The sequence below is a fragment of the Symphalangus syndactylus genome, chromosome 2, assembly GCF_028878055.3.
Source record: "Symphalangus syndactylus isolate Jambi chromosome 2, NHGRI_mSymSyn1-v2.1_pri, whole genome shotgun sequence".
Lineage (NCBI taxonomy): Eukaryota > Metazoa > Chordata > Mammalia > Primates > Hylobatidae > Symphalangus > Symphalangus syndactylus.
In genome coordinates this window covers 32,715,218-32,742,853 of record NC_072424.2, presented here as the reverse complement: position 1 = coordinate 32,742,853, position 27,636 = coordinate 32,715,218, and the positions used below count along the sequence as shown (strand labels likewise).

The following is a 27,636-nucleotide window of genomic DNA, read 5'->3' as shown; positions in this document are numbered from 1 at the left end:
CATAGCCCACCTGCCTAGAATGGGTGGGACTGTGTGCTTGCACCCTGGTACCTACGTGTACCACCCTGCACACATCCGCTCTAGTGCACCAGACTTCATCTCAAGCCTTGAAGGACCTGGCATTTGGCCAACTCCTTTGTAAGGATAAATAAGAGTTAATATAGTCTTCATTTTATAGTGAAAGTTACTTTCTGCCGTTGATAAACATGATCAACAAACATAGTGATTCTATAGCCAGTGGAGTCATTTAAATACATCGTGGGAGGGAAGAAGCTTCATCTGGTACTAACAAACTCCCTGAATTCCATTTCAGCTTCTCCACATGCCCATTTTTTTTTTTTTTTTTTTGAGTCGGTTCACAAGTTTAATTGTGGAATGTTCCACTTGGTTTGATCATTGGGGGAGAATCTATCTGAAGAATAAAAGGTCCTGATGTTGCCAACGTAGGCCACAGACCATCAGCATCTTGTGTCTGAAGAATAAAGCCCCAATCTGATCTCTTGCATTCATTGGGACAGCCATGCTGCACTGCTGTTGTAATTCTTCCCTTGATCTTTTCCATGACACTCAGCATTTAATCCTCTATTCTTCCTTTTCTTTCCTTTCAACATTCTCATTCTTCCCCATCCATTAGTCTTTCTGCTGAGAGAGAAGAGCTTCACAATCTCTCCCCATCTCCATCTTATCATGGTATTGTCGGGAACAAAGACAGAGTGGTTAACGACCAGCAACGTTTAAGAGCACAAGGAGAGACTCTTCTGAGCATTTTAACAGGCTCGATTTTCCCAGAACTGCAGGGAAAAGAAATAAAAGATAGTACACAGAGTTCCTGCCTTTTTCTTATTGCTGCCATGGGGATAAAGATCAAAGTCTTTATCTGTGATTATCCATCAGACAAATGCAATAAAATGTCCAATGTGCAGTCAAGGCTAACTCTGTACTGTCTTTCAAAACACATTCATCTCCTAATCTTCTTGAAAATCTTCCCTCCCGAAGCCCATGGGACCTGTGAGAAAGCATCCCTGCCACCAGCAGCTCCGGAATCTATAGATTGTTATTAAATAATGGGTTCCCTCAGGGCAAGGACCTGCCCCTGCCCTAGGCATGCACAGAAACTTAATAAATGGTTCAGAAGCATAGGCATTTATGGAATCCACAGGGTGTGCTGGCATGGACTGTTGTGGAAGGACGGTCTCAACAGCCAACCAACATGCTATGCTCTCTTTAGGATCTTGCTCTAAAGTTGGAGCTCAGGGATAGGGTGGGTCATAGACATATAAATCAATTAGTCAACAATGCAGGAGGCTGGGTGCGGTGGCTCATATCTGTAAGCTCAGCACTTTGGGAGGCCGAGGTGGGCAGATCATTTGAGGTCAGGAGTTCAAGACCAGCCTGACCAACATGGTAAAACCCCATCTCTACTAAAAATACAAAAATTAGCTGGGCATGGTGGTGGACACCTGTAATCCCAGCTACAGGGGAGGCTGAGGCAGGAGAATCGTTTGAACCCAGGAAGCAGAGGTTGCAGTGAGCCGAGATTGCGCCATTGCACTCCAGCCTGGGCAACAGAGCGAGACTCCCTTTCAAAAGAAAAAAAATAAATAAAAATAACAATGCAGGGTTAAATAAGGGAGAGTGATGTGTAGGAATGAGACTGTGTCCGAATTATTCAACTTGGATCCAAGGGCCATAACCTCCCCTCCTTTATAGTGTGCAGTGTAAGTGGTTTCACTTATGTGAACAGCCTTTGGAGTAAACATGGGAAATTGCTTGGTGCCCACAGAAGGTGATGGGCTACAGGGTAAAGAAGAAAAGACAATGTTCCCCAACATCGTGTGTTAATAAGAAGGAAAAGGTTTGCTGTATATCTGAGAAGGCACAGGAAAATGAAAGGTTAGAGGTTGGTTTTTTTGCCACATCCTCTCCAGCACCTGTTGAGGCACATATACACCATGGAATACTATGCAGCCATAAAAAAGGATGAGTTCATGTCCTTTGTAAGGACATGGATGAAGCTGGAAACCATCATTCTCAGCAAACTATTGCAAGGACAAAATCTCTCATTTAAACTATTTTTAAGTGTACAGTTCAGTGACATTACATGCATTCACAATGTTGTGCAACTATCACCACCATTCATCCTCGGAATGTGTTTATCTTCTGAAACTCTGACCCATTACACAAGCACTCTGCATTTCCTCCTTCCCTCAGCCCTTGGTGGCCACCATTCTATTTTCTGTCTATGAATTTGGCTATTCTAGGTACCATATAAGTGGAATTAAACATTATTTATTCTTTTGTGACTGACTTATTTCACTTACTGTAATGTCTTGAAGTTTTTCCCATGTTGTAGCATGTGTCAGAATTTCCTTCCTTTTCAAGGTTGAATAATATATACTGATATATATACATACGTATGTATGTATGTATTTATGTATCAGTATATATACAATATATGTATTCATATATCAGTATACACACACATACATGTATGTATGTATATACACACATGTAATATATAAACACACACATACATACCAACTTTTATCAACTCATGCACCAAGGAAAGTGAATGTCAATCTTTAATGCTAACATTCCCTGTTTGTCTGGAGTTCTATTTACGCCTTTTGTCTCAGCATCATTGTTAACAGCATCACCTCCCACTCTCAAAGTGTTACATTTTGGACAATATATTATATGACAATCCCTTGAAGACAACTCTTCTAGGACCTCTATTCTTTGTAACTGACCTCATGTCCAGTGAAAGCTTAAAGTTTTTCTTCAAGCATTCTTATTCACTAAACCTTGCACCAACTAAGCATACATCATTTAAGTGCAAGCAGGGCATGTCAGTGGTGATATTTTCCTGAATGAAGGAAGCAGAGATGATTTTCAGGCAGCTGGATGAATATCTTATAGATACTGCAGTTCATGAAACAAGACTTCTTTAGGCCTGGTCAAATAGGAGAGCATACCTCACAAGTTTTAGAAGTTGCCAGAAAAGGTACCTGTCAGAAGTGCCTCTAATAGCTGGGAGAAAAGAATGGCGAACTATACAGGGAATGTGCACACGTCTTTCTTTCCATGCTAATCTGAAACATCTCCTGAAAGCTGTAAAGGGAAAACGGGTGTCATTTTTGATTCGCAGGGACTTTCCCAAATATAATTTGCATCTTTTGTTCACTCTGTAAATAAGGGAGGCCATCTGATCATATAGCTGCAGGAAGGTTATTTCAGTGTAACAGATGAGACATGATATATGAAAAGTCTAATAGCTGGAGAGACCCAGCATGAGCCGCTGGGATCTTCAGGTTGAAGACCCAGGTTAAAGTCCTCACTGCCACTGGGCATCCTCCCTAAGATTAAAGCTCTGTGTGAAAGGAGAGCTTGTCTAGATTGTTTGCTGCTGTTACCATCTTCACATAAGCAGTGACTTGTCCATGGTAGATGCTCTAATAAATATCAGTGTAACGAATGAGTGAATAACCAACTTTGGGTACACCACTTAGTTATTCAAAAATCCAGTTGCTTCATCTGTAAAATAAAACCCAGAGAATGAGGCACTGTCACCTTCTTTGCCATTATTTTAGGATCACATAATCCTATTATATATTATATATATTTTATAAATAAAACATATAGTTTACATAATGTATAATATATAATATATAAAATAATATATATTTTAGGATTAAATCCTATTATGTATGTACATATAATCCTATACGTGTATTATATAATCCTATTACATATATACATATATAATATATATTATATATAATATAGTATATATAATCCTATGTGTATATTATATAATCCTATTATGTATGTATTTACATATAATCCTGTATAATTCTATTACATATAACAATAATCCCATTATAGAATCTTAAAATAATAGCAGAGAAGCTGACATTACTCCATTATCTGGGTTTCATTTTACAGATGAAGCAACTGGATTTTTGAGTTTGTCTTCATAGGAAGTGTCCTTTGACCTTCCCCTATTAGAAGTCTGGAGCAAGGTGAATTGAGACAAGAACTTTCTATATCTTCAATAAAGTTTTATAATTTAAAAAATGCTGGGTAAAAAAATTATCATAATCTAACCATTGTTAAATTTTAATGACTTCCGCTGGATCGTTTCCTCTTATTTTAGAACAAAACCACGATTACAGCAACAATCTGTAATACACTTAATTTAAAGAGTCCAATAGTTTTAGAAATTCTGGCAGGACTGCTAACCATTCACCAAAATTTGCGTCCTCCTATTTCTCCTAGATACACAGCTGGGCTACATTTCCCAACCTCTGTGGCTGTTAGGAGCAGCCCTATGACCGAGTTCTGTCAATGCAACTGGCGCAGATGTGGTGTGACTTTCTCAGCCCCACCCTTGACAATTCCCCATGCTCTTTGTTCACGTGACAGACTTGGACAGTGATGAACATGGTGACCCCAGATATGAAGCTGAAGGCAGAGTTTCTTCTTCCTTATTGAGCGCATGAAAGACAGCCATATCCACCGTACAGAAACAATCACCTTGGGCTGTTAAATGAGTGAGAAATAAACTTGCATTGTGTTTGAGTCCATGATAAACATGGGGGTTTGTTTGTTATAGCAATTAGTGTTACCCTGACAATAACACACAATCTTACAGCTGTAGTACTCTCTTGCCACCTCCATTATCCGCTTCCCAGAGGCAAATATTTTCCCTGTAAATTGCTTACTTTGGTATTTACATCAGAATCTCTAAATAACAAGCCTATATTACTAGTTCTATTTTTTTTTTCAGTTTAAAACATTATCTCTTGACTTCTCAATATGGAAGATGAGAATGTAGCTTTCTTTTACAACCATCCTACCTTACATAATGGTAGTATACAATTGTTCAGGTCAATATATTTATTATTTAAGACATTTTTACTCTCTTAAGATTGTTCATAGCTGAGACATGTGGTATATAACATAGTTAGTTTTCCTTCCCTGTAGAAGAGTTTGTTTTATCTGGAATTGATAATTTACTTAATCTTCCTCCTCATCCTCTTCATTCTTCTCTCTCTTCTTACTTTCCTAGTTTTCTAAGTATATATCATGAGCCCAGCTCCCAAATCTTCAACAGCTGGGTAAATCTTCTCTCAATACCATCAAACTAAATTTTTTATCCATTTCATCTGTTTTTTTTAAATCTCCCTTTCAACCATCTCTAATCTGGAAAGTAGCTCTCTAACCCTGCTGAATAACTGCCATTGTGCAAACTCTTTTAATACCATCATAAGGAATATTTCTGCCTGTCTCTTTTGCTGACTCCCCTATTTCTCATATCCTGTTTTGTCTTCCCTCTTGGTTTTCTCCCTCATATTGATACAACTCACTTTCCAATAGCTTCCTGAGATAGAATGCATACACAAGCTTTTTTTTTTTTTTTTTTTTTTGGTGTAACTGAAAATATCTTGACAATCTGGTATACCTAAAACATACAATTCTGTGTTGAAAAATATTTCCTCAGAGTTGTGAAGATATTTCTCTCTAGTGTTCCAGGTTCTGGAGTTGCTATTATGCAGAGAAATCCTAAGCAACTATCATTTCTAATTCTTCATGTGAATTTTTTCTTTTTACCTGGAAGCTTCTAGAACTTTCTTTTTATCAACCATGTCTTTAAATTTGCAGTAATGCACTTCGGTGTTTGCTTTTGTCCAACATACTGGCCACCTAATGGACCCAGTCTGTATAATCAGGTCCTCTAGTTCTGAAAAGAAGATTGAATTATATTATATCTTTGATGGTAAACTCCACCCCCATTTTCTCCTTTCTCTTTATTCTGGGCCATTCATTATTCAAACAGTGCATCTCCTGAATTGGTCCTTTAATTTTTCAGGGATTTTTTTTTTTTTCAACCTTCTTTTCTTCATCATGTTTCCTTTGTTCTTTCTCTAAAAGATTTCTTTAACTTTGTTATAAATGTTTTATTATTTTAACTTATTTTTCTATCACCAAGAACTCATTTATATTCCTTGCATATTCTTTTATGTGGCACTCTGTTCTTTTCTTGTGGATGCTATGTAATTACATTTCTGAGAATATTAGTGATAGAAACTGTTCAGCTTATAAACTAAATATACTGAGGTTGAGAAGTTATGTGTTTGTTTTCTGTCTTTGTTTTCCATATCCAATGCCTGCTTCTAATGTCTAGTCATCCCTGTTTTTGCTTATACTAAAGAGTGAGAAACAAAGTGTTGATTAGAAACTCTATGCATTCAATTGGAAGTTTGGGTGATGGTCGTTATCTCTCTAACATTATCTGGATGGGCTGTTTCTTTGGGGAATCCTTAATGTCAGTAGTTTTAGGTCTTTTAGTTTCAGTTGGTCAGATAATCTTAGAGGAGAACTGCTTCTGACTCCTGTTGGAAGCTGCCAGCTTTTTGGGAGACATGTAGGAGAAGACTAGAATAGGAGAATTCAATATTCCCTGTGAAACTTACATTTAACTCTCTCTATATATATATTTATTTTTTAGATATGGATTTCTCCCATTAAATATTTCTGGAATCCCCAGTATAGACTCTCTATTTCACTCTCTTCAGAGCATAAATTCTTAGTCATCAATCCAGGTTGAGGAGGGTCAGCATGTGACTGTGTAGAGTCAGGGAGCATATCTGGGAGTCTTATCCTTCCTCAGAAAGATCTTCAAACAACCTGCTTAGGCCCATGTTAAACCCACTTCCAAGATACCTGTTTTTCTCAAATCCTACACCTTTTAAGGATTCACCTTTATACATGAGGTTTCTTCCTGGCCTTCTTACTTCAAGCACAGAATTAAATTTTTGTGGTCATGCTAAGTCAGTTTTCACTTTCCCATTTGCTTTTAGCTTCCAAAATCTTGTTTATGTCTCACCTCCCATTATTTCATTCCTTTGTGTTTTATGCCTTACACATTTTTGTCATATTTGTGGGGCTTGAGGAATGTATTATATCTATATCTATAAATCTATATAGATATACAGTCTGATCAAATATACATGCCATCTTAAACTATAAGGTAGATGCAACTTAATTTTCATTAATAATACATTAAATCATAAACTTCTAATGCAATAAGATTTTATTGAATGATATGAACTCTGTGCTATCACCCAGTCCAGAAAACTCTTCTTCCTCATTGAGTACTATCAGTACTTCTTCCTGAAAGAGTACTTTCTGACAAGTATCTATCAAGTACTTGGAGTACAACAGTGAATCATCCAAAGTGGTAGAGAATTCAAATAAGTAAATATTAAAAGAATATTAAAAGGGCTTCAATAGGATTGACAATAGGGTAGTCTACAAACGAGATAGCTACTATAATCTGAATGGAGTTAAAGGCATATTAGGAGTTATCATTTCTAAGAGAAGAAAAGAGAATATTCTAGCTGCATAAAATAGAAATAATGAAAGCCTGGAGATAGAAGAGAATTAGGTAAATTTAGAGAACTAAATATGATGCTAGAAAGAAGGTGATAAGCATAGGCATAAAGCTTGACATTAGCCAGATCATAAGGACTGTATATGGCATGTCAAGTAGCTTAGACATTAACCTATGCACAATGATCAGCCACAGAATAGCCTTCAGCTGGGACATCATGGATATATGGAACCATGTAAGAAAAAAATCACAAACGGTTCTCTAGTGATGCTTCATAGTATCTTTGCCCACTCTGTTCATGATCCAACTAGTTCCCTTGTTGTTTCATGATTATTAGCCAATTATGTTGCAATTTGCACATATTCCTTGCAGTCTTTTTTTTTTTTGCAAACAGCAGAGCATATTCATCGTTAGTTAGTACACTAACAACTCTTACGAATTGTGATTCAAAACTGTGTCTTCCACCTCTACTCAGAAAAGACGAAGCACCATCATGAAGCAAAGAACTTGTTCTGGTTCTTTTATAAGAGTAGTGTGTGCTAGTTCTGACACAGCGATAAGTCGTTAGAATCCAGAGCTAATGAATTCAATCTTGCTTTAAGCCATTTTCCCTTTTTCAGTTCTGTGGCTGAAGATCATATTTTAAATCATCTCAAGCCATCTAACAAATGAACAACTTTGTCCTGTTGAAGTATCCTTCCCTCTCCTTATGTGATTCAGAGCTTCGGGTCTTAAGAGAATCCTACTATCACTGTATTACCTAAAAATTTCCTCTGTCATATGTGATTACTATAAGCAAAGTGGTTGGGTATGGTGAATCCTAATCTCCTATTCTCCAAGGAGGATAGTACTGGGGAAGAAACGAGGTTGGATTTGTAAGAATCAGGTAGACTGAGATAGAAACCCTAGTTTCACAACTTACTTATTATATGGCTATGACAACTTGAGTCTTTGATTCCTTTCTATAAAATGGAGAAATATGAACATTCCCACATGGTTATTCTAAGGATTAGATGAGGTAATACAATTCTAAGGAGCTATTACAAATTTAAATATTATTATAGACCTTTTAATATTGTGAATTTCTAAATGAATGTTTATCTTGGTGAAATGTTTATCTTGCTAATTTTTGTATTTTTTTTTAGTACTTGGTAGAGATTTAAAACATAAACATAATATTTGAATATGTATATGTAATATATGTATATGTTTTAAATCATTATATTCTCTCTCTATATATACATATTGAATAAAAGAAGCAGCCCTCTAGTCTAGAGTTAGCTATATTTAAAACAGCTCATGGGCCGGGCGCGGTGACTCACACCTGTAATCCCAGCACTTTGGGAGGCTGAGACAGGCAGATCCTGAGGTCAGGAGATCAAGACCAGCCTGGCCAACATGGTGAAACCCCGTCTCTGCTAAAAATACAAAAATTAGCTGGGCATGGTGCCACGCACCTGTAGTCCAAGCTACTCAGGAGGCTGAGGCAGGAGAATCATTTGAACCTGGGATGCCGAGGTTGCAGTGAGCCGAGATTGCACCATTGCACTCCAACCTGGGCAACAGAGTGAGACTCCATCTCAAAAAACAAAACAAAAAAAACAAACAACACTCATGCAGAAATTGTGAATTCAATAAGCTTTTCTTTGAGCTCTGCTAGTTTCTGCTTTCTGTGACCTTTCAACTGTCCTTTCCCAGCCCTCCTGTCTGTCATCGTGGATCCTCATATGTTCTTTCACTTTCTCTTCCCCATATTAAAATTTAGTTGTAGAAAATAAGGAATGAGTTCTTAGTATTCAAATATCATTTCTTTTTCAATTTAAGAAGATTTTTGCTACAAGTATCAGGAAAGCCTTCTCTAATGGCCTTGAAGATGATGAAATGAATTGTAAAGTATAAGTTCTGTATTAGGGCAGGATTCAGGTACATCACTCTCACAGCTCAGTAGCGTTAGCAGGGGCCTGTTCTGCCAGTTACGGCATTGGCTTAATCCTCAGTCTGGTTGCATTTATGGACAGATGGCTGCCTATAACAATTGTCCTACCTGTTTCTTCATTCACTTCAAGCAGCCAAAAATTCAAAGCAAAAAAATTCTCAAAATTACAGAGTAAGTGATCAGCCTATTAGATCTAATAAAATGCTCAATTCCAGACCATGCACTGTTTGAGAGTATTACCTCCACACCGCCATCCCCCTCCTCCGGCTCCCTCCCAGGTCAGTCAGCCCTATCTTTGGAACTGTGAATGAAATAACCCACCTCACCTCCAGGCACAAAGGCTACCTGGGGTTCTTTGTTGGGAAGGAGAAATGGGAGAAATGGGGAAATGATGCTATTAGACAACTATTCATGTTAAATGCACTTCTCTCTTCCTTTAAAAAATGACTTGTTCTCATAAATGCCTTTGTGATCCAGTGAGAAGGTAACAGGACTAATTGGATGGCAAAGTTGCCTCCTCTGTAAGATGTAAGGATGAACATGCTCCCTGGAGTTCCACTTAGCAGATAATCAGTTGCTTTCATGACTTTCAGCAAGAATGCCCATTTCCTGTGGGTCTGGATGGCTGCGAACATAGGAAAAAAGGTGTACATGTATTTTCTGCTGATCCCTTAACCAGAATTACCTTTAATTTTGTCCCAGACTCCTAAATCCCCAAATCAGAGTCTGAGCAATTTAGATGTCCCTTCCCCAAATCTCTCAGAGTGACTTTTAAAAAAGAGGGCAACCAAAAGCCAACAGGTTGATGCATTTTTAGGAAAATATTTTTCAAAACCTCAGAAACAAATGGCATCTAAATTTTCCAAAAATATGAGATAAAAGCTCTGCCATTCCTACTTCTCTTTGCAAACAAGGCTAAGTTTGGAGACAGCATCTGGATTTGTTAACAATACATACTTATGTACCCACTTCACTTAGCTTCCTCACAAACTTGCAGACATCTATTTGGTTCTGTCAGCTTATCTCCATCACCACTACTGGTTCTCTCTTGAGTTAATTTTTCTTCTCTCTCCATCTCTGTCTTCATTTCTCTATTTTATTGCTTCAGTGCACAGGACCGTAAGCAGTGAATTCTTCATTGCTATGTTTGCTAACATGGAGAGTACTGTTCCCTACAAATTATATACTAGTGAAAAAAAGCCAAAAGGCAGAACTTGCACCTATGTAAGTTTTGGATATAAAAAGTTTCTTTTTGGGCTGGGCGCAGTGGCTCGCACCTGTAATCCCAGCACTTTGGGAGGCCGAGGCAGGTGGATCACCCGAGGTCAGGAGTTCAAGAACAGCCTGGCCAACATGGTGAAACCCCGCCTCTACTAAAAATACAAAAATTAGCCCAGCATGGTGGCGGGCACCTATAATCTCAACTACTAGAGAGACTGAGGCAGGAGAATCGCTTAAACCTGGGAGGCGGAGGTTGCAGTGAGCTGAGATTGTGCCACTGCACTCCAGCCTGGGCAACAGAGCAAGACTCCCTCTCAAAAAAAAAAAAAAAAAAAAGAGGTTTCCTTTTATGTTTGGTTTTATTACGAGGTTACAGATTGGTGGCACATGATAATAAAATTACAGATTTAAAAAGAGACAACAAAGATGAAAGAGAAAATTCTGTAACACAAGTCACACAGTCATGGCAGAAGACAACGTGGGAGCAGGTACCTCACATGGCGAGAACTGGAGCAAGAGAGAGTGGCGTGGGAGGTGCCACACACCTAAACAACTAGATCTCGTAGGTACTCACTATTGCAAGGACAGCACCCAGCCATGAAACATTGGCCTCTATGACCAAAATACCTCCCACTAGTCCCCACCTCCAACACTGGGGATTACATTTCAACATGAGATTTGTGTGGGGACAAATATCCAAACTATATCACTAATAAATTCCTAAGTTTCCTTTTAATCTCTTTAGAGTCAGGGTGCTGCCACTTGTCTTCAACTGGGTTCAGCTTCATGCTAATATGATGTTTACAATGCGTATCAACCCTGAGATTCTAACTCTATGTGGATGGTCTATAACACAAGTCACACAAATCTGTGCTTCAGGCCTGGGCCAGAAGAACCTGTATTCTAAAGCAGTCACAGAGCCCTCCAAGATTCAAGAGGAGGCATAGACCCCAACTCTCCATAGGAGGAGTATCAAAGCTTTTGAGACATCTTTAATCTGCTACAGCCCCATGGGGTAAAACACTGTTATTCCCATGTTACTGAAGGTGAAACTGAGCTAAAAAGAAAACATATAACTTTATTAAGGCCACAGAATTAATAGAAAGCTATGGGTCTGACCTCGGGCCATCTGGCCCTAAAACCTGCATTTTTTTTTTTAATTATACTTTAAGTTCTAGGGTATATGTGTACAACGTGCAGGTTTGTTACATATGTATACGTGTCCCATGTTGGTGTGCTGCACCCATTATCTCGTCATTTAACATTAGGTATTTCTCCTAATGCTTTCCCTCTCCCCTTCCCCACCCCATGACAGGTCCTAGTGTGTGATGTTCCCCTTCCTGTATCCAGGTGTTCTCATTGTTCAATTCCCACCTATGAGTGAGAACATGTGGTGTTTGGCTTTTTGTCCTTGCAATAGTTTGCTCAGAATGATGGTTTCCAGATTCATCCATTTCCTTACAAAGGACATGAACTCATCATTTTTTATGCCTGCATAGTATTCCATCGTGTATATGTGCCACATTTTCTTAATCCAGTCTATCGTTGACGGTCATTTGGGTTGGTTCCAAGTCTTTGCTATTGTGAATAGTGCTGCAATAAACATATGTGTGCATGTGTCTTTATAGCAGCATGATTTATAATCCTTTGGGTATACACCCAGTAATGGGATGGCTGGGTCAAATGGTATTTCCAGTTCTAGATCCTTGAGGAATCACCACTGTCTTCCACAATCGTTGAGCTAGTTTACAGTCCCACCAACAGTGTAAAAGTGTTCCTATTTCTCCAAATCCTCTCCAGCACCTGTTGTTTCCTTACTTTTTAATGATCACCATTCTAACTGGTGTGAGATGGTATCTCATTGTGGTTTTGATTTGCATTTTTCTGATGGCCAGTGATGATGAGCATTTTCTCATGTGTCTGTTGGCTGCATAAATGTCTTTTTTGAGAATTTTCTGTTCATATTCTTCGCCCACTTGTTGATGGAGTTGTTTTTTTCTTGTAAATTTGTTTGAGTTCTTTGTAGATTCTGGATATTAGCCTTTCGTCAGATGAGTAGATTGCAAAAATTTTCTCCCATTCCGTAGGTTGCCTGTTCACTCTGATGGTAGTTTCTTTTGCTGTGCAGAAGCCCTTTAGTTCAATTAGATCCCATTTGTCAATTTGGGCTTTTGTTGCCATTGCTTTTGGTGTTTTATAACCTGCATTTTTAACCACTTAACCACCCTTAATTCTTTCTGGATATAGACATTATCATGCATGAAGGCTCCTTCTCTGAAGGCTGACTTGCAGCTCTGTTTCCTACTTTTGGCAAGAAGTAAGGTCACTGGCACATCTGGCCTCTGAGAAAATCCCAGATCCCAGTTTAAAAATCTCAGGAAATGCCTTGACTGGCCCAATATAGGTCATGAGTCCATCCTTGGATAAATAAACGTAGTCAAGGTGTAGAGATATTCCACTTACTCAGAGGAGGCTCTGGCCAGCCCCTATCACCAAGTAGCCTGTGTCTGTTGCTAGAAAGAGGGAAGAAGGGCTGTAGGGCAGACAAGTACCATTGAGGTCCGGGACAACGGACAACTAACCTAGCACTTTTGCCTAATACTTGAATCACTTTCACTCTCTATTTCAGTTAAATGCTTAAGCAACTTTGCTTTCCATAGAATTCATTTCTTCCTAAAGAAGCCCATTACTGTTTAAAGAATTTCAAGCTTCAGAGAGCAGATGAGGAAAGTGTTTTGAAGTGCTAAAGCCTTTCCCAGTCTTTGTCTTAGAATTGTGCCACAATTACCCGTCAGAGAGTAGCTGGTCTACTTAAACCTCTGTATGTTTTCGCCATGGTATCCCCAGAGTCTATCACAGTGGGATGGATGGGTGAACAAACCTGGTTCAATGCAATTTAACAAGCATTTATTGAACCATCAGGTTGACAGATTATCTCCCTAGAAAGGCTGATAATTTTGGTATTGAGGTTAGTAACAGACTTAGGAGTTTTGAGAGTCCTTAGGGAATTGTGATTCCCAGATTGGACAATATCTGTGGAAATTCTCCAAAAAAAACCAAGAAACGCTCTGTGCAGAAAAGTCATCGTTAGCCCAGGCCAAGTCCCTCTAGGTATATGGTCACTTATTTATAAAACGGAAACTTCCCAATCAGTTTCCACGATATCTCAAATATTGGGTATTATCCTTCAAGAGCTTCTCCTCAGAGCTAAACTGTTATAATTTAAGCTATGTAATTAATAAGATCTCTCCTAACACTGTCTGTGATTTATAATTTTAGTGCTGAAATGAACCATTTCCTGGAACATTCTGTATAATTTTTTTGTAGAAAATTAAGTTATATTGTAAATGTTCTTGGAGTAATACAATTTAAAGAAACTCTATTATTAAATCCACAAAGCGAAGAATTATTTTCAATAATCCATTATTTAGCATTTGTGTAAACCTGGATTTTTCACAAATTTGCCTAAGTCACCACTGCAGTGCCCCACTTCCTGTGTGCCAGCCGCCTCCTGAATTCCATTTGACCCCACGATGAGCTAGAGGGGAGCTGTTAGCCGCTGGTCTAATAGCTCCACTTCTATCATATAATCTTAGGAAATCCATCGCACTGGAGCACCGGATGGATTCAGAACCAACACAAAAGAGAGTCAGCCAACTCAAAATGCCCCTGCACATCGGATGATTTGAATAATATATTTCAAACACAGTGAGACTGTGTATTGTCCCAGAAAAGAAATAAGGTAGCAGAAATCATATTCACTGTTGCTTCTGGGTGTGTGGTCAGAATACCTGAGATTACCAAGGATGTTCATAACAGATGTACCAATTCTAGAGTTCGCAAATAGAATTTCATACTTAATTTTACTTTTTTTCCCTAAAGAGAAGAAGGATACATATCTTTGAGAATATTAATATGAATAATTATTATAGAAATGACACATACAGAGATATGAGTATGTATATTAATACATACACACACACATATATTTACACAGATATGATACACAAATGCATTCAGAACAAAAGATTCTAACTTCACTGTGTCAGAAAAATCTAAAAAATACAATAAAACAAAACAAAATTTACCCCAGTTAATTGCTTTGCAGGTACATGACACAAATCAAGCTAGATCTGAGTTGGTCCTTTTCTCAAACAAGAATGGTGCTAGGCATTGGAGGTGCGGAGTAAGAAGAAAGGGGCAATTAACTTACTGAAGAAAATTAAATATCAAAAAGGAAAGTTTGGTTTCTCAAAAAGAAAAGTTTGATTTGGTCCATCAGGTGTCCCCTATAGCTATTTTCTGAGTGCATTCCAACCTATGTCTGGGTAGATTTTTTTGAGACGGAGTTTCACTCTTGTTGCCCAGGCTGGAGTGCAATGGCGTGATCTTGGCTCATCGCAACCTCCGCCTTCTGGGTTCAAGCGATTCTCCTGCCTCAGCCTCCTGAAAAGCTGGGATTACAGGCAGGTGTCACCACGCCCAGCTAATTTTGTATTTTTAGTAGAGATAGGGTTTCTCTATGTCAGTCAGGCTGGTCTCAAACTCCTGACCTCGGCTGATCCGCCCACCTCAGCCTCCCAAAGTGCTGGGATTACAGGCGTGAGCCACCACGCCCAGCTGAGTAGGTTTTTTTGAACTCTAAATTATATGTCTTTCATAAAATTCTATGAAGTCAGAGGCACAAAAGTAGATAAACTCCCTTTAAATCTGAAGTGGGGCCAAAGTAGTGTGACTAAAGGACTATATATGGCACATTCACACACATGCCAAGAATTAACAAGGATGCTGGGTCTGAAGCAGTGTTTCTCAACAGCAGTGCTATGGACATGTTGAGCCTGATAACTTTTGCTGTAGGTGGATGTCCTGCGCATTGTAGAATATTTAGTAGCATCCCTCACTTCGATGCATTAGATGCTTGGTAGCATCTACTTCCATCCCCAGGCTCATAACAACCAAAATGTCTCCAGATGCTGCCAAATGTCCTGTGTTGGGTAAATTTCTCCTGGTTGAGAACCACTGCTCTAAAGTCAAAACCCTTGTTACTTCTCTATTTTGGCTATCCCAGACATTCTTATTGTATTAGGGCTTTCTTGCGCTGTTATACGTAAATACATGAGACTGGGTAATTTGTAAGAAAAGAAGTTTAATTGGCTCAGGGTTCTTAGACTACACAGGAAGCATAGCAGTTTTAGGAAGCTTCCAATCATGGCAGAAGGCAAAGGGGGAACAGGCATGTCACATGTCAAGAAAAGGAGCAAACAAGAGAGAGTGAGAGGGAGGGGTGCCACACATTTTTAAACCACCAGATTTCCTGAGAACAAAGAGAGAGAGCTCATTTATCACCAAGGGGATGGTCCAAGCCATTCATGAGGAATCTGCCCTCATAATCCAAACATCTCCCACCAGACCCCATCTCCAATACTGGGAATTACATTTCAACATGAGATTTGGTGGGGACACACATTCAAACTATATCACTTACCTACTATAAGTATTATTTTCAAATATTTATTGTCAAAGCACATAATTTATTTCCTTCACTCTAATTTTAAGGTTATTTGTCTTAGGTTTTATTCCTGAAAAGAAGAGCCAGAGAGAGGGATTTGTGTGCAAGCCATTTGTCAAAGGAGTGTTCCATGGAGAAATCTGTGAGTGCAAGAAGCCGATTTGAGAAAAGAGCAGCAAACACATGGATTCAGATGAGGTCTATCCTCAGGCTGCTCCCTTGAGAAGCACCAACATGTAAATCACACCATGGAATTTGCCCAGCTTTGAGGCAACAGAACCATGCTTTTCTACCTCAGATTGAACAATTATTATCTAACAGCCACTGTAGGGAGGGTTGAAAATTGCCTACATTGAGCTGCACCAAAAACAGTTGGTATACTATTTCTTCAAAAGAAAAATTGGATGCGCCTGATTGGCTTAATATGTTTTATCTGGAGACAATTATCATCATGAAAACAGAAGCACACCAAAAATGACCAATATCTGCATTACCCTGGTTTAGCACACAAAACCCATCTATTTAAAGTACAGTATTTTGGAAAAAGATGTTTTAATGGAAACTAAATTAGTGACATTTCTAAGTGCCCTTTGACTATAACTATGCTCCCAAGCATAATTTCACAAAACATCTCTTAAATTTGTATTTTTCTCCACAATGGGAACATATATTAATGTGTTTTAGAATAGTAACAGCCCTGATCTACAATATACACTTGAAGTATCTACAATATACACTTGAAGTATGTCTCCTGTCCTCTCTTCTCATTAGTTTGTTTGTGCTCAGGAAAAGTGAAAATGATAATAAGAATAGCAAGGATGGGAGAACATTATCTTAAAGACAAGTAGTTTAGCTTGAGAATGGCAAGTGAATATTATATTATGGCTTGAGAATGGCAAGTGAATAATATATTATAAAGAAATATATTCCATTCTAAAAGCCAATGCAAATAACTTTCTGATTATTGTGTGAGGTTATTGCACCATAATTCCCCCATGTATTGAGGGAATACTCACATACACACAGACACACATATATCAAATAATTTTTGTTTGTGAAAAACCCTATAATTATATCTGTGCAAAACGTCATGCATATGTTTTTAATTATTTATTTTTAGTTATTGTTTGTAATGGAATGAAATCTATAATATCATAAAGATGAACAAAAATAAACCTGCCAGAGAGACCTGGTTATCTTTGTTTGAAAATGGCAATGGATACTCTAGAGGCATTTAAATTATATATCTACAAGTCCCCTAAATACTCTGCTAATTGCTGCCATGGGACACTTTACTTTCTCCAGGTTTACAGTCTAGTTGGGTACACAGAATAAGCACACAGGAGATGATGACAATTAATTTCAGGCCATAAGTAGTTAAATACGTGCTAGTTATAAGGAATTCTGGAGGAAGAGATCCTGACCTCTTGAGATAACCAGGACACATTTTATGGAGAAGGTGGTCTTTAAATTAGGTTTTGAAGCTGCATTATAGCTCAGCTATTCTTATGTAATACCTAGCTATTGCAAAGATTCAAAGTTATATTTTCGATAGTCTAAGCTGAAGTAGCAGTGCTGGCTTCCTTAGGCAACCCAAAGGAAATACTTTCTCTTTGAAACTTGTTATTTTTTCCATTTGAGAAATTACGTGTGCTCATTTTTAGAATATTCAGAAGGTCTAAAGAAGAAATTTAAAAGGACCCATAACTCTAACAACCAGTGTAAACCATTATTAAAATTTTAATAAATATGAATAGATTTCTTTTTAGAGTTTGAGAGGCATAAAATTGCCTTATGTCGCTAGGCTAGAAGTGACCTGTGACCTGGGAGGTTATGGACCAACCTATAGAAGTTGTTTCAGTACCGACTACCTATAGATGATAATTCAATGTATTCTTTTTTAAAAAATACATTTATGTATTTTGTTTTGTATAAATCTGTGGTGTACAAGTGCAATTTTGTTACATGTATAGATTGCCTAGCAGTGAAGTCAGGCTTTTAGGGTATCCATCACCAGAAAAAGAGTACATTGTCCCCATTAACTAATTTCTCATCAGCAGCACACGGTGCCTCACACCTGTAGTCCCAACACTTTGGGAGGCTGAGGCAGGGAGATCACTTGAGCTCGGGAGTTTGAGACCAGCTTGACCAATATGGTGAAACTCCGTCTCTACTAAAAATACAAAAATTAGCTGGGCGTAGTGGCGGGTGCCTGTAATCCCAGCTACTCGGGAGGCTGAGGCAGGAGAATCACTTGAACACGGGAGGAGGAGGTTGCAGTGAGCCGAGATCGCGTCATTGCACTCCAGCCTGGGTGACGGAGCAAGACTCTGTCTCAAAAAAAAAAAAAAAAAAAGTAATTTCTCCTCATCCACCTCTGTCCCACCCCCCTGTCCCAATGTCTTCTAGAACATCTCTTTTGACAGGTAACTCATCAACTCCCAAGAAAGCCCAGACTATTTTCAGATAACTTGATGTAGTTTAAAATGCTTTAATATGTTAAGTCTAAATCTCCAACCTCTCAATTTCTATCTATTTCCCTGATTCTGGCCACCTCTAGAATAAACTAAATCTTGCTTTCAAGTGTAAATCTTTTGTGGCTTCTCTGTCCTTGTCAGTGTCTCCTGAGCTGGCCACTGTCTGCTGTCCACTGAATGGTCTAGGAGGTATTCACAAAAAATTGCAGCAATAATATTATGGAAGAAGTTAGAGCTTCTCTCTAAATTGGGCACAGATGGATTAGAATGATATTGTGTTTTGAGAAAATGTAAGTAACTAATAACTAGTAATTGTCATCCAGTATGAATAACAATATTGCTATTATGCAGGAAAGTCTTCATTACTTACTCATCTCCTATCCCTCAATCCCATCCCAGAAACAGCCCTGACAGTATCTCCTGGGCTTTTTTTTCTTCAGTATCTAACAGGAAATAATTATGTGTGTTAGCTTTCAGCTGTCAAAAAAAGTGAGAGAGAATGATTTATAAAAGAAAATTGAATTTCCAACAGTTGGCATTTTTATGAATTTCTGTATTTTTAAAGGAGCATATGCTGTTAAGCAATAGCTTGAAGCCTTTGAAATCACTCTCTGTCTGCACCTCCCTATTATCTCAGTGGCCACCAAGAATCTGTGAACATTCTGTACAAGGAAGATGGAGACAATGACTTCTTTCTGTACTCATGTTACCTGAATAACGTTAAGAGAAAAAAATCAGTCGAAAGATAAATTTATGTGTGCATAGTAAGCACTGCTCCTTATTCAGGGGGTAATTGTTTTATGCCCTTCCCAAACTGGGAAAGGGAAAACAGGGTCTTCAAACTCAAACGCATATGGGGCCTAGCAAGTAACATACTTGGGTTAGGTGAGACGATGGCAACTCAATAGGTCATGGTCCATTTAAGGGGAAGGGTGCAACTCAGCATCAAATGTTGCTCTGTGAAAGTTTAGCCTCACCTGCTATTGCCAGATGTGATGTTTTACAAGAAATTCCCAATAAGTTCTTATTTTTGTGCATGCCCTCTTGTTTTTTGAACTTTGGCAATTAATTACGTTTTTAAAAACCTAATCTGAGTACCACAAAATCTTTCTGTGGATTGAACTTGGACAAAGGTAAATTGAGACCCGCCCCAGATGTAGAGGTTCCCTCAATGCCACATGGTGAGTCCGGTAAGCTGCACAATTCAAATAATGTAACAGAAACTCACAATGCTCCTTGAAGAGTAAGTAGGGTTAGGATTTCCGGAAGGAAATGGGAACATCTCAAGTAGAACAAATAACCATGTCTGAAGATGAACATGGGGATGTGACAGTGAGATGTCCCAATATTTGGAGTATATGGTACCAACTGGGGAGGAAAGGGAAATAGATATTAAATAGGCTGCATGGGTTGTGATCATGGAAGATATTCCGTGCCAGCCAGAGGAAAAATTATGAATAGAAATAATTGGAAATAGGGAGACAATCAGGGTATTGAAGCGGGAGAATGGTACAATACCTGCAGAATTTCATAGAGATATCCAAAAAGGGCTGCCCAAGAGGATGATATGGGTCATTCTGAAGATGATGTTTTTGTCTTTGTAGACCACCTGCTATTGATCCAGTGGAGAAAGTTTAGCCTAGGGAAGGCTGAAGAACACCTTGGCTAGTTGGGAGTTAGAGAGAGATACCTTTTGGACTCTTAAGAATTATAAGTTTCTTTCTAATTCCATTTTTTTCTTCTTTCATTTATGCCACAAATATTAGTAAAGCACCTGTTCTACATCCTGCCCTATAGTTAGTACAGCATGCAACAGAAAATAAAATGGAAGTGGAAAAATACAAGTGATATTTGCAATAATGGGTAAAAAATATTAGAAAGTGATCCAGGGAGATGTGGGAGCACCTACAGTGAGCACCTGGACCTGTCTCTGCAGTGTTAGGTATTCAGGAAATATGTCCCCGAAGCAACATTTAAGCTGTAATGTGGATGATCGGTAGGAGTCAGGCCAAGCACAGAGGACAAGGGGGTTCCTGGGATAAGGTGGAAGACAGCATGTTGGTGCTGATATGAGAGCTGAGAACATTTAATTATGCCTAGAGTGTGAAAGGAGAGGAGGAAGTTGGTGAGAAGTGAGTGGAGAAAGGTACTCAAGAATGACATTCTGTGGGCTTAGAGGCCTTGTTAAGGAGTCCTCAAAAAAGTTTCAAAGGGCCAGGCGCGGTGCCTCACACCTGTAATCCCAGCACCTTGGGAGGTTGAGGTGGGCAGATCACAAGGTCAGGAGATTGAGACCATCCTGGCTAACGCAGTGAAACCCCGACTCTACTAAAAATACAAAAAAATTAGCCAGGCATGGTGGCAGGCGCCTGTAGGAAGCTGAGGCAGGAGAATGACGTGAACCCAGGAGGCAGATCCTGCAGTAAGCCGAGATCGCGCCACTGCACTCCAGGCTGGGTGACAGCGAGACTTCGTCTCAAAAAAAAAAAAAAAAAAAAAAAAAAAAACAGTTTTAAAGCGGGATAAAAATAGCATCCAAATTTTATGTTTAAAAACGAATTGGCAATGGTATACCTGGGGGCAAAAAAAAAAAAAAAAAAAACACAAGTTAAAATCCTTTACCCAGAGATTTGACCTTACCAAGCAACTCAGAAAGCCTTTCTGGTGTTTGAACACAAAAGGAAATAAATGAAAGTTCATGAGATGATACATGGCAGCACTGTGCCAGACAACCAAGGAAGGGTCTTGGTGTCAGGGTATCACAACACTGGACTGTCCAAGACGAAACGGATTGTAGAAGCGATTGGCCATTGCCTGTCACTCTTTATACTAAAGAGAAAACGGAGGCCCAGAGAGGACAAACAACGTACCTAGGATCACACAGCAAGGCAGTGGTAGAACAGGCAGGACCCAGATCCCAAGAAAATTAGTTTTTTAATTAGTACAAGGGCTAAACACACTACTTATTAAGGTAGGAAAAAACTTAAAGAATATCAGAATTATAGTTGTGGAATTCCCTATCTCTGAAGAAAAAGAGGAACTAACCCAGTCAGTCCACAAAGTGGGACACAGAACACAGACACACAAAACAAATAATTAACAGTGTAAATGTTAGTCATTTTTACACTCTAAATTTATGATAGTTTGGGCTATGCATCTTTTCCAAACAACTATACCCAAAGAAAAAGGGCATTCTATTATAGTTTGACATCCTTATGTTTTTTTTTTTTTCTTCTTCTTTGCTAAAATCAGGATTGAACAATCTAAGGAGAAAATATTTTCACATCTCAAAGGAACTGTCTAAGGATATAGAAAGAGAACTTGGCAGTGTCAGCTCCCAGTCCCTTCATCCCTCATGGGTAGTATAAGGGGGGTGAATTGAGGATCCCCAAGAGTTCTTCTACTTCAAAGATTCATGGAACACAGATAACAAAAAACAGATCTTTTCACCCTTTTTAATATACTCGATTTTTCAAGTAAATGAGTTATTTGCAAAAAATATTTTTTTTATATATACCACTGAGTAGGAGTGGATATTAATCATTTTGGTAAATAGATTTCAGTTTACTCCACAAAGACAGAACTGAAGCAGCATGCAAATTATTTATAAATGAACCAAGGGAGACAAGGAGGTAAGACTGTGGAACTGCCAGTTGTTAAAACAGTTCATGGAGTGGATTTAAATAAGGCCTGCTCTGCCACTACACCAGAGTACATTTCTGCATAAAAGCTTTGCATATGGATCCTTCTTCTACACAGGCAAAATAAACAGGATGTTTTTAGGTAAAGGCATCACATACTCACTGAGAGTGCCAAGTCTTCCCCCAGCTCAATGATTGGAACACAGTAAGTACTCAATAAATGTTGCTGAATAAACTAATAAAGTCATCAAAATGTTAATAGCAGGGTTTGGTCTCTCTAGTGACCTGTGTTTTTGATGGGAAACAGCAAGTGGTTAACAAAATGCATCTATTTTAATGGTAGACTTACAAGCTGCTATTTGGAATGAAGTTTGGGGACCACAGGTGTATTCCAGTGCTGTTTGCAGAAGCCACCGATTTAAAAACAAAAACTATGCTTTTTATATAGAAACTGAATTGCTGAGACATTTTATCCTCAAGATTATTTCCATTTATGCAGTAAAGACAACCTGGAAGGCCAAAAATTTGAGAACTTGGCAGAAGTTTGGAAGACATTGGATACACAGATGCTCAGGATGAAGAGATAACACCTTCTGGCTCATCTTCTTCTTACTTTTAATGTACTGCTTTTCCAAAAATAAATTTTCATTTCCTGTGAATGCTACAGAATGATTTAGGTTCATTGAGTGTAAGAACTAGGCACTTAGGAAGCAAATACATTGCTTTTCTGTAAGCTGAGTAGTAAGAGTAATATCTCTATCACAATATTTCTAGCATACGTTGCATATATTTTTAAAGTGAAGTTTCCAATGCTGCCTGTATATTAAGAAATCCTAAAGGGATTCCCTTTTGCTACACAAAAGTAATATTCTGAATTGCAAAGGTAGGTGCATAAGTCTGAATCATGTTAACATAAAAAGATAATTATCTACCTAACACTAAAATGTAATTGTTTCCTTCAACTGAGATAGAATAGTGCATTACACAAAGAGTCATCACTGCAGATTTTAAAATACTTTACATCACACTGAATCTGGCAAACATCTAGTGAAGCTGACATTCTTCCAATTTTAATACTTGAGATTCTACCTGGAGCAACTCCACCGACAATAAGCAAGGTATAGGAATGTGGGAAGACACAAAATTTCTATTTTGAGTCATTTCACTATCACCTCGAAAATGTCCAAGCAGGCTATCTATTGCATTTAAGACCTATAGAATAATTGTTGCTTCAAATTCTAATACAAATAAGTCCAGAGAATGCTATGGAAATTATTGTTTTTTAATATGCCCACTTCTAGTGTTGTCTACACTGCAGGACAGTGGCAACAACAGTCAACAGATTAAGATAAAAATTACCACAAGTTTTTTTTTTTTTTTTTTTTTTTGACTACAGGAAAATAAAATGCTTACACAACATTAATGCAAACCTTAGGTCTCTGTGTTCCAAAATTGGAGGAACCTACATCATAACCTAGAGCAATAGCAGGCCATCAGTTTTCTCATTCTCCGAAGAATCTCCACTGGTTTGCACATGGATTCAGCTTGATCTGAGACCACTGACAGTAAAAGGGAAAAGAAATTGCATGGATGTGAACAGACATGGCTCCTAGAGGCCAGAGTTGGAAGGAATCTTGGTTCTTCCACTGAATCTGGGAGCGTAGACTAGGGTTTCGGATAAAGACCAAGTTAGAAAGCTCCCCTTGGCAGATCTGAGAGTACAGTCCAACAACACTGCACAGAGATAAATCCTTTGCCTCCGCATAGTAACCTTGCTTTAGCTGAAATCCCAGAGAATGAATCAAAGAGGCTTCTAATGTGAGTTTAACAGAGAGTCAAAGTTAACACTGCTTTACAACAGCCACCCAGAAAAGTAATGTTGCACATTGGTACTCAAGGCCTGTAAAACTGGTAGGTCAAATCTTGGTAGGTTAAGCTACTAGTTTAACATATTTGGTAGGTACAATAAGTTTTTAAAAAAATGCCAAGACTCACTATGTGTTCATTTAACTAACACTTTTTATTGAATTTAATGCTCATAACAACTCTACAAGTCAGATGGTATCAATGCTCCATTTTATTAATACAGATGTGGAAATTATAGCATAGAAAAGCTCATGTATCTTGGTAAAGATCACATGTGGTGAGGCCAGAATTCAAATCTGGGCAGCGAGATTCCAGGGTCTCTGATCTCACATAGTCCCCTGAGCTGCCACATAGTCTCTTGTCCTCTCCCTCTCTGACCTTTCCTCTTTTCAGGAAGTTTGGGAACTGAGTTTGTATAAAGTTGTCAAATGATTTCAGAAATGGTGTCCAGAAATAATTTTTTAAAAATCTAATTTCTCTTGTTTCTGTCTCATCAGTAAAGAAATATTGAAATAGATGGTAATGAGAGACCAAGACCTTTTGAATTTTTACAGTAAAAGTTTTACCTGTGGGCGTTTTCAGCCTAATGGTCATGACCAACAGCAAATAGATGTTTGAATAGGAAATTGTCAGTGAAGGGTGATGTTGGAGTTTGGGGCTTGGGCCTCAATGGGGATGCCTTGAGAAGCCCCACTGAGAAGCATCGTGGTGAAAAGATATCTGTGGACCTCAGTCTTCTGGGCATACAAACCAGATCACATCACCACAAGACAAGCACTATGTCTTACAAGAATAGTGTAGATCAGGATGATGATTCATTAACTTACAATGAGAAATGCAGTCACCCTGTGGCCTGGAATACTCACATTAGAATGGCCAGCACATTTTCACCCTGTAGACAGACCAGTGCTGGAAACCAAATTATAATCAGAAGCTTGCTTGATTAGTATAGAATTAGAATAAGGAGAGTGAATTAGATGATTTTAGGCTTAATGGTGTGAGACAAAAACAGCCTGATGTGTCCATCTCCACAGCAGGGATAGCCTTTCAAATGGAAATATAATACTCAAATTTCACTGACCTAATTCTGTCTGCCCCAGTGGAGCTTGAAGAGACACAGCCAACTTTTTTCTTGTGATTATGATTTTTCTCTAGTTGTTTTCAGACCAATCTTGCTTATGTTAAACAGAATTATCTTATTTTTTGATAGTATGTTGAACATTTTTAGTTTAGCTTTACTTGAACCTAAATCTCTATTTCTGTGAAATGATTTCTACTAACTTTTGTAATTGATCTTTAGATTCCTGCTCAGAGAGCAGTTCAAGTTCCAAGCATTTCCATGTGTTATTAACTCAGTAATGTAAAAATCTTGAAGAACTAGAACATAAAAAGTATGACTTCGTGTGTATATTCACTTACATCTGTACACTTTGCTTATTAAAAACATTAACAAATATCAATAAATGAAGATTTGTTAAAGAAATTATAAAACCTGAGGGTATATCCTAGACTTAACTCATGTTCAACTCAAACTTCCATACAGTTTTTCATAGCTAGTCTGTGCACTAAAACAATTGATTCTCAGAAAGATAATCTCAATAATTTATCAGGTCCTAAACATCAAACAACTATTTACTCACATGTATCAAACTGTCCTTTTTAAAACAGGTAAAACACAAAAGAAAAGAAAAGAAAACATTCACACAAAAACTTGTGCACAAATGTTCACAGCATCATTATTCATAATAGCCAAAACAACCTAAATGTCCACCAGCTGATGAATGGGTACACTAAATGTGGTATATCTGTACAATGAAATATTATGCAGCTATATAAAGGAACTAAATTCTGACACATACTACAACATGGGTGAAGACATTATGCTAAATGAAGAAGCTAGATACAAATGAGCACACATTGTATGTCCCTTGTAATAGGCAAATCCATAGAAACAAAACAGAAAGGGGATTAGTGATTGCCACATGCTGGGGAAAGGGAGGAAAGAAGAGTGACTGCTAATGGGTATGATATTTCTTTCTGGGGTGATGAAAATGTGCTTGAATTAGACAGTGGTATTGCTGTAGAACCTTGTAAACCTTGTAAACCTTGTCAACTTGCCTTGGGTTAAGGAGGAGGAGGGGCTAGTGTGAAGTGGGTGTGGCTATAAAGGGGCAACATTAAAGGATATTTGTGGTGATGGAAATGCTGTGCCTTGACTGTATTACTCTTGATATTCTGGTTTTGATACTCTACGATAGTTTTGCAAAAGTTATTATTAGGGGAAACTGGGTAAAAGATACATAGACTCTTTCTGTATTTTTATGATTACATATGAATCTGCAATTATTCCAAAATAAAAAATTTAACTTAAAAACACAGGTAAAATAACTCTGACTGTGGAAAACTATTTTTATCAAGTATTAAAACCAGATATTTAAATTTTATTTTAAATTTTTTTTGTTTAACTTGAAAATTCAGTTTACCAGATTCTCCTATTCCCAAGTCTTCTGACCAGTTGATATATTCACATTTATACCAAATCTATAATATAATAATAGCTTATATACTTTTGATCATAGTACAATGGCCAGAGCTTGCTGTAGGCTTGGCAAATTCCTACAGGAAGGTCCTGAGTTCTTTGTTTCATTCTTCCTTTGGATTAAACACTATTAGCAAGAGGCCCTCGTTCCCAGGTGCAGCAGATGCTACGTATTCACTTGGCCACCTCCCAACTCACTTATAGCTTCAGTGGACACATCCTAAACACCCTAACAGCCTCTCACCACACAGGGTTGTATTTTTGTTTCCCTGCCTGACAAATTTCTCCAATGCCAGGAGAGCAGAACATCCTGAAAATACTGGAATATGACACACCTAGGACAACCTGATTAAAGTTGATAGAAAAATACTCAGCTTCCCCAACTTCTATGACAGGTAATTATGTAGAACATTTTACAAGGCAACTAACAGTTCCCAAGGCATCACTCACTCATTAGCACACCTTTTATTGGCTCCCTCTGTTCCCTGTCAGACTTTTCCCACTCCATTTGTTTGAGTTTCCTGGGATCTACTCTCAAATTGTACCTAAGTCTTTATCTCAGGGTATACTTGTGTAGAACCTAAGAAAACACCATATCTATGATGTATTAAAGCAAAGCTCCCTACTTCTGATGTTTTATAAGGCTGAACTCATGGTGTTAGGTGTTGAGTCAATCAACCACATCCCACTTTTAGTGAATAAGCCTCCATTTAGAACTATTAAGTGATACATGATAGACCTCATTCTAGCACTTCATTAGAACCTGAAAATAAAATTGTGTTCCTTGTTTTTGAGGTTTCCAAGAACTAGAGGAGATTTTTAAATTTGCTGATGGTCAAGTGTCTTGACTTAGTGGGAATCCAAACTTTCGAATTATTATAGTACTTTTATAAAGTAATTTGTTAATATATTTAAAAAACAGTAACAACAATCATAGCCTTTGGCCCATTAATTCCACTTGTGGGAATTTACTTAAGGGAAATTTATATCACCAAAGGTATACATGCTACAGGCATAAAACGATGTATTATTTCAGGATTGCTTACAATAA

At 38.1% G+C, this 27,636-nt stretch overlaps 1 long non-coding RNA gene across 1 annotated transcript in view; it reads right to left on the bottom strand.

Moving 5' to 3' along the window:
- LOC134732496 (uncharacterized) overlaps positions 1-21,354 on the bottom strand; it is a 157,809-nt gene extending 136,455 nt beyond the window's left edge. Inside the window, exons 1-3 of the long non-coding RNA XR_010115735.1 lie at positions 21,180-21,354; positions 20,058-20,204; positions 18,910-19,016 (exon numbers count right to left, since the gene is read on the bottom strand). This is a non-coding gene — a long non-coding RNA (uncharacterized lncRNA). The remainder of the gene's footprint in view (positions 1-18,909; positions 19,017-20,057; positions 20,205-21,179) is intronic.
- Positions 21,355-27,636: the final 6,282 nt, after the last annotated feature.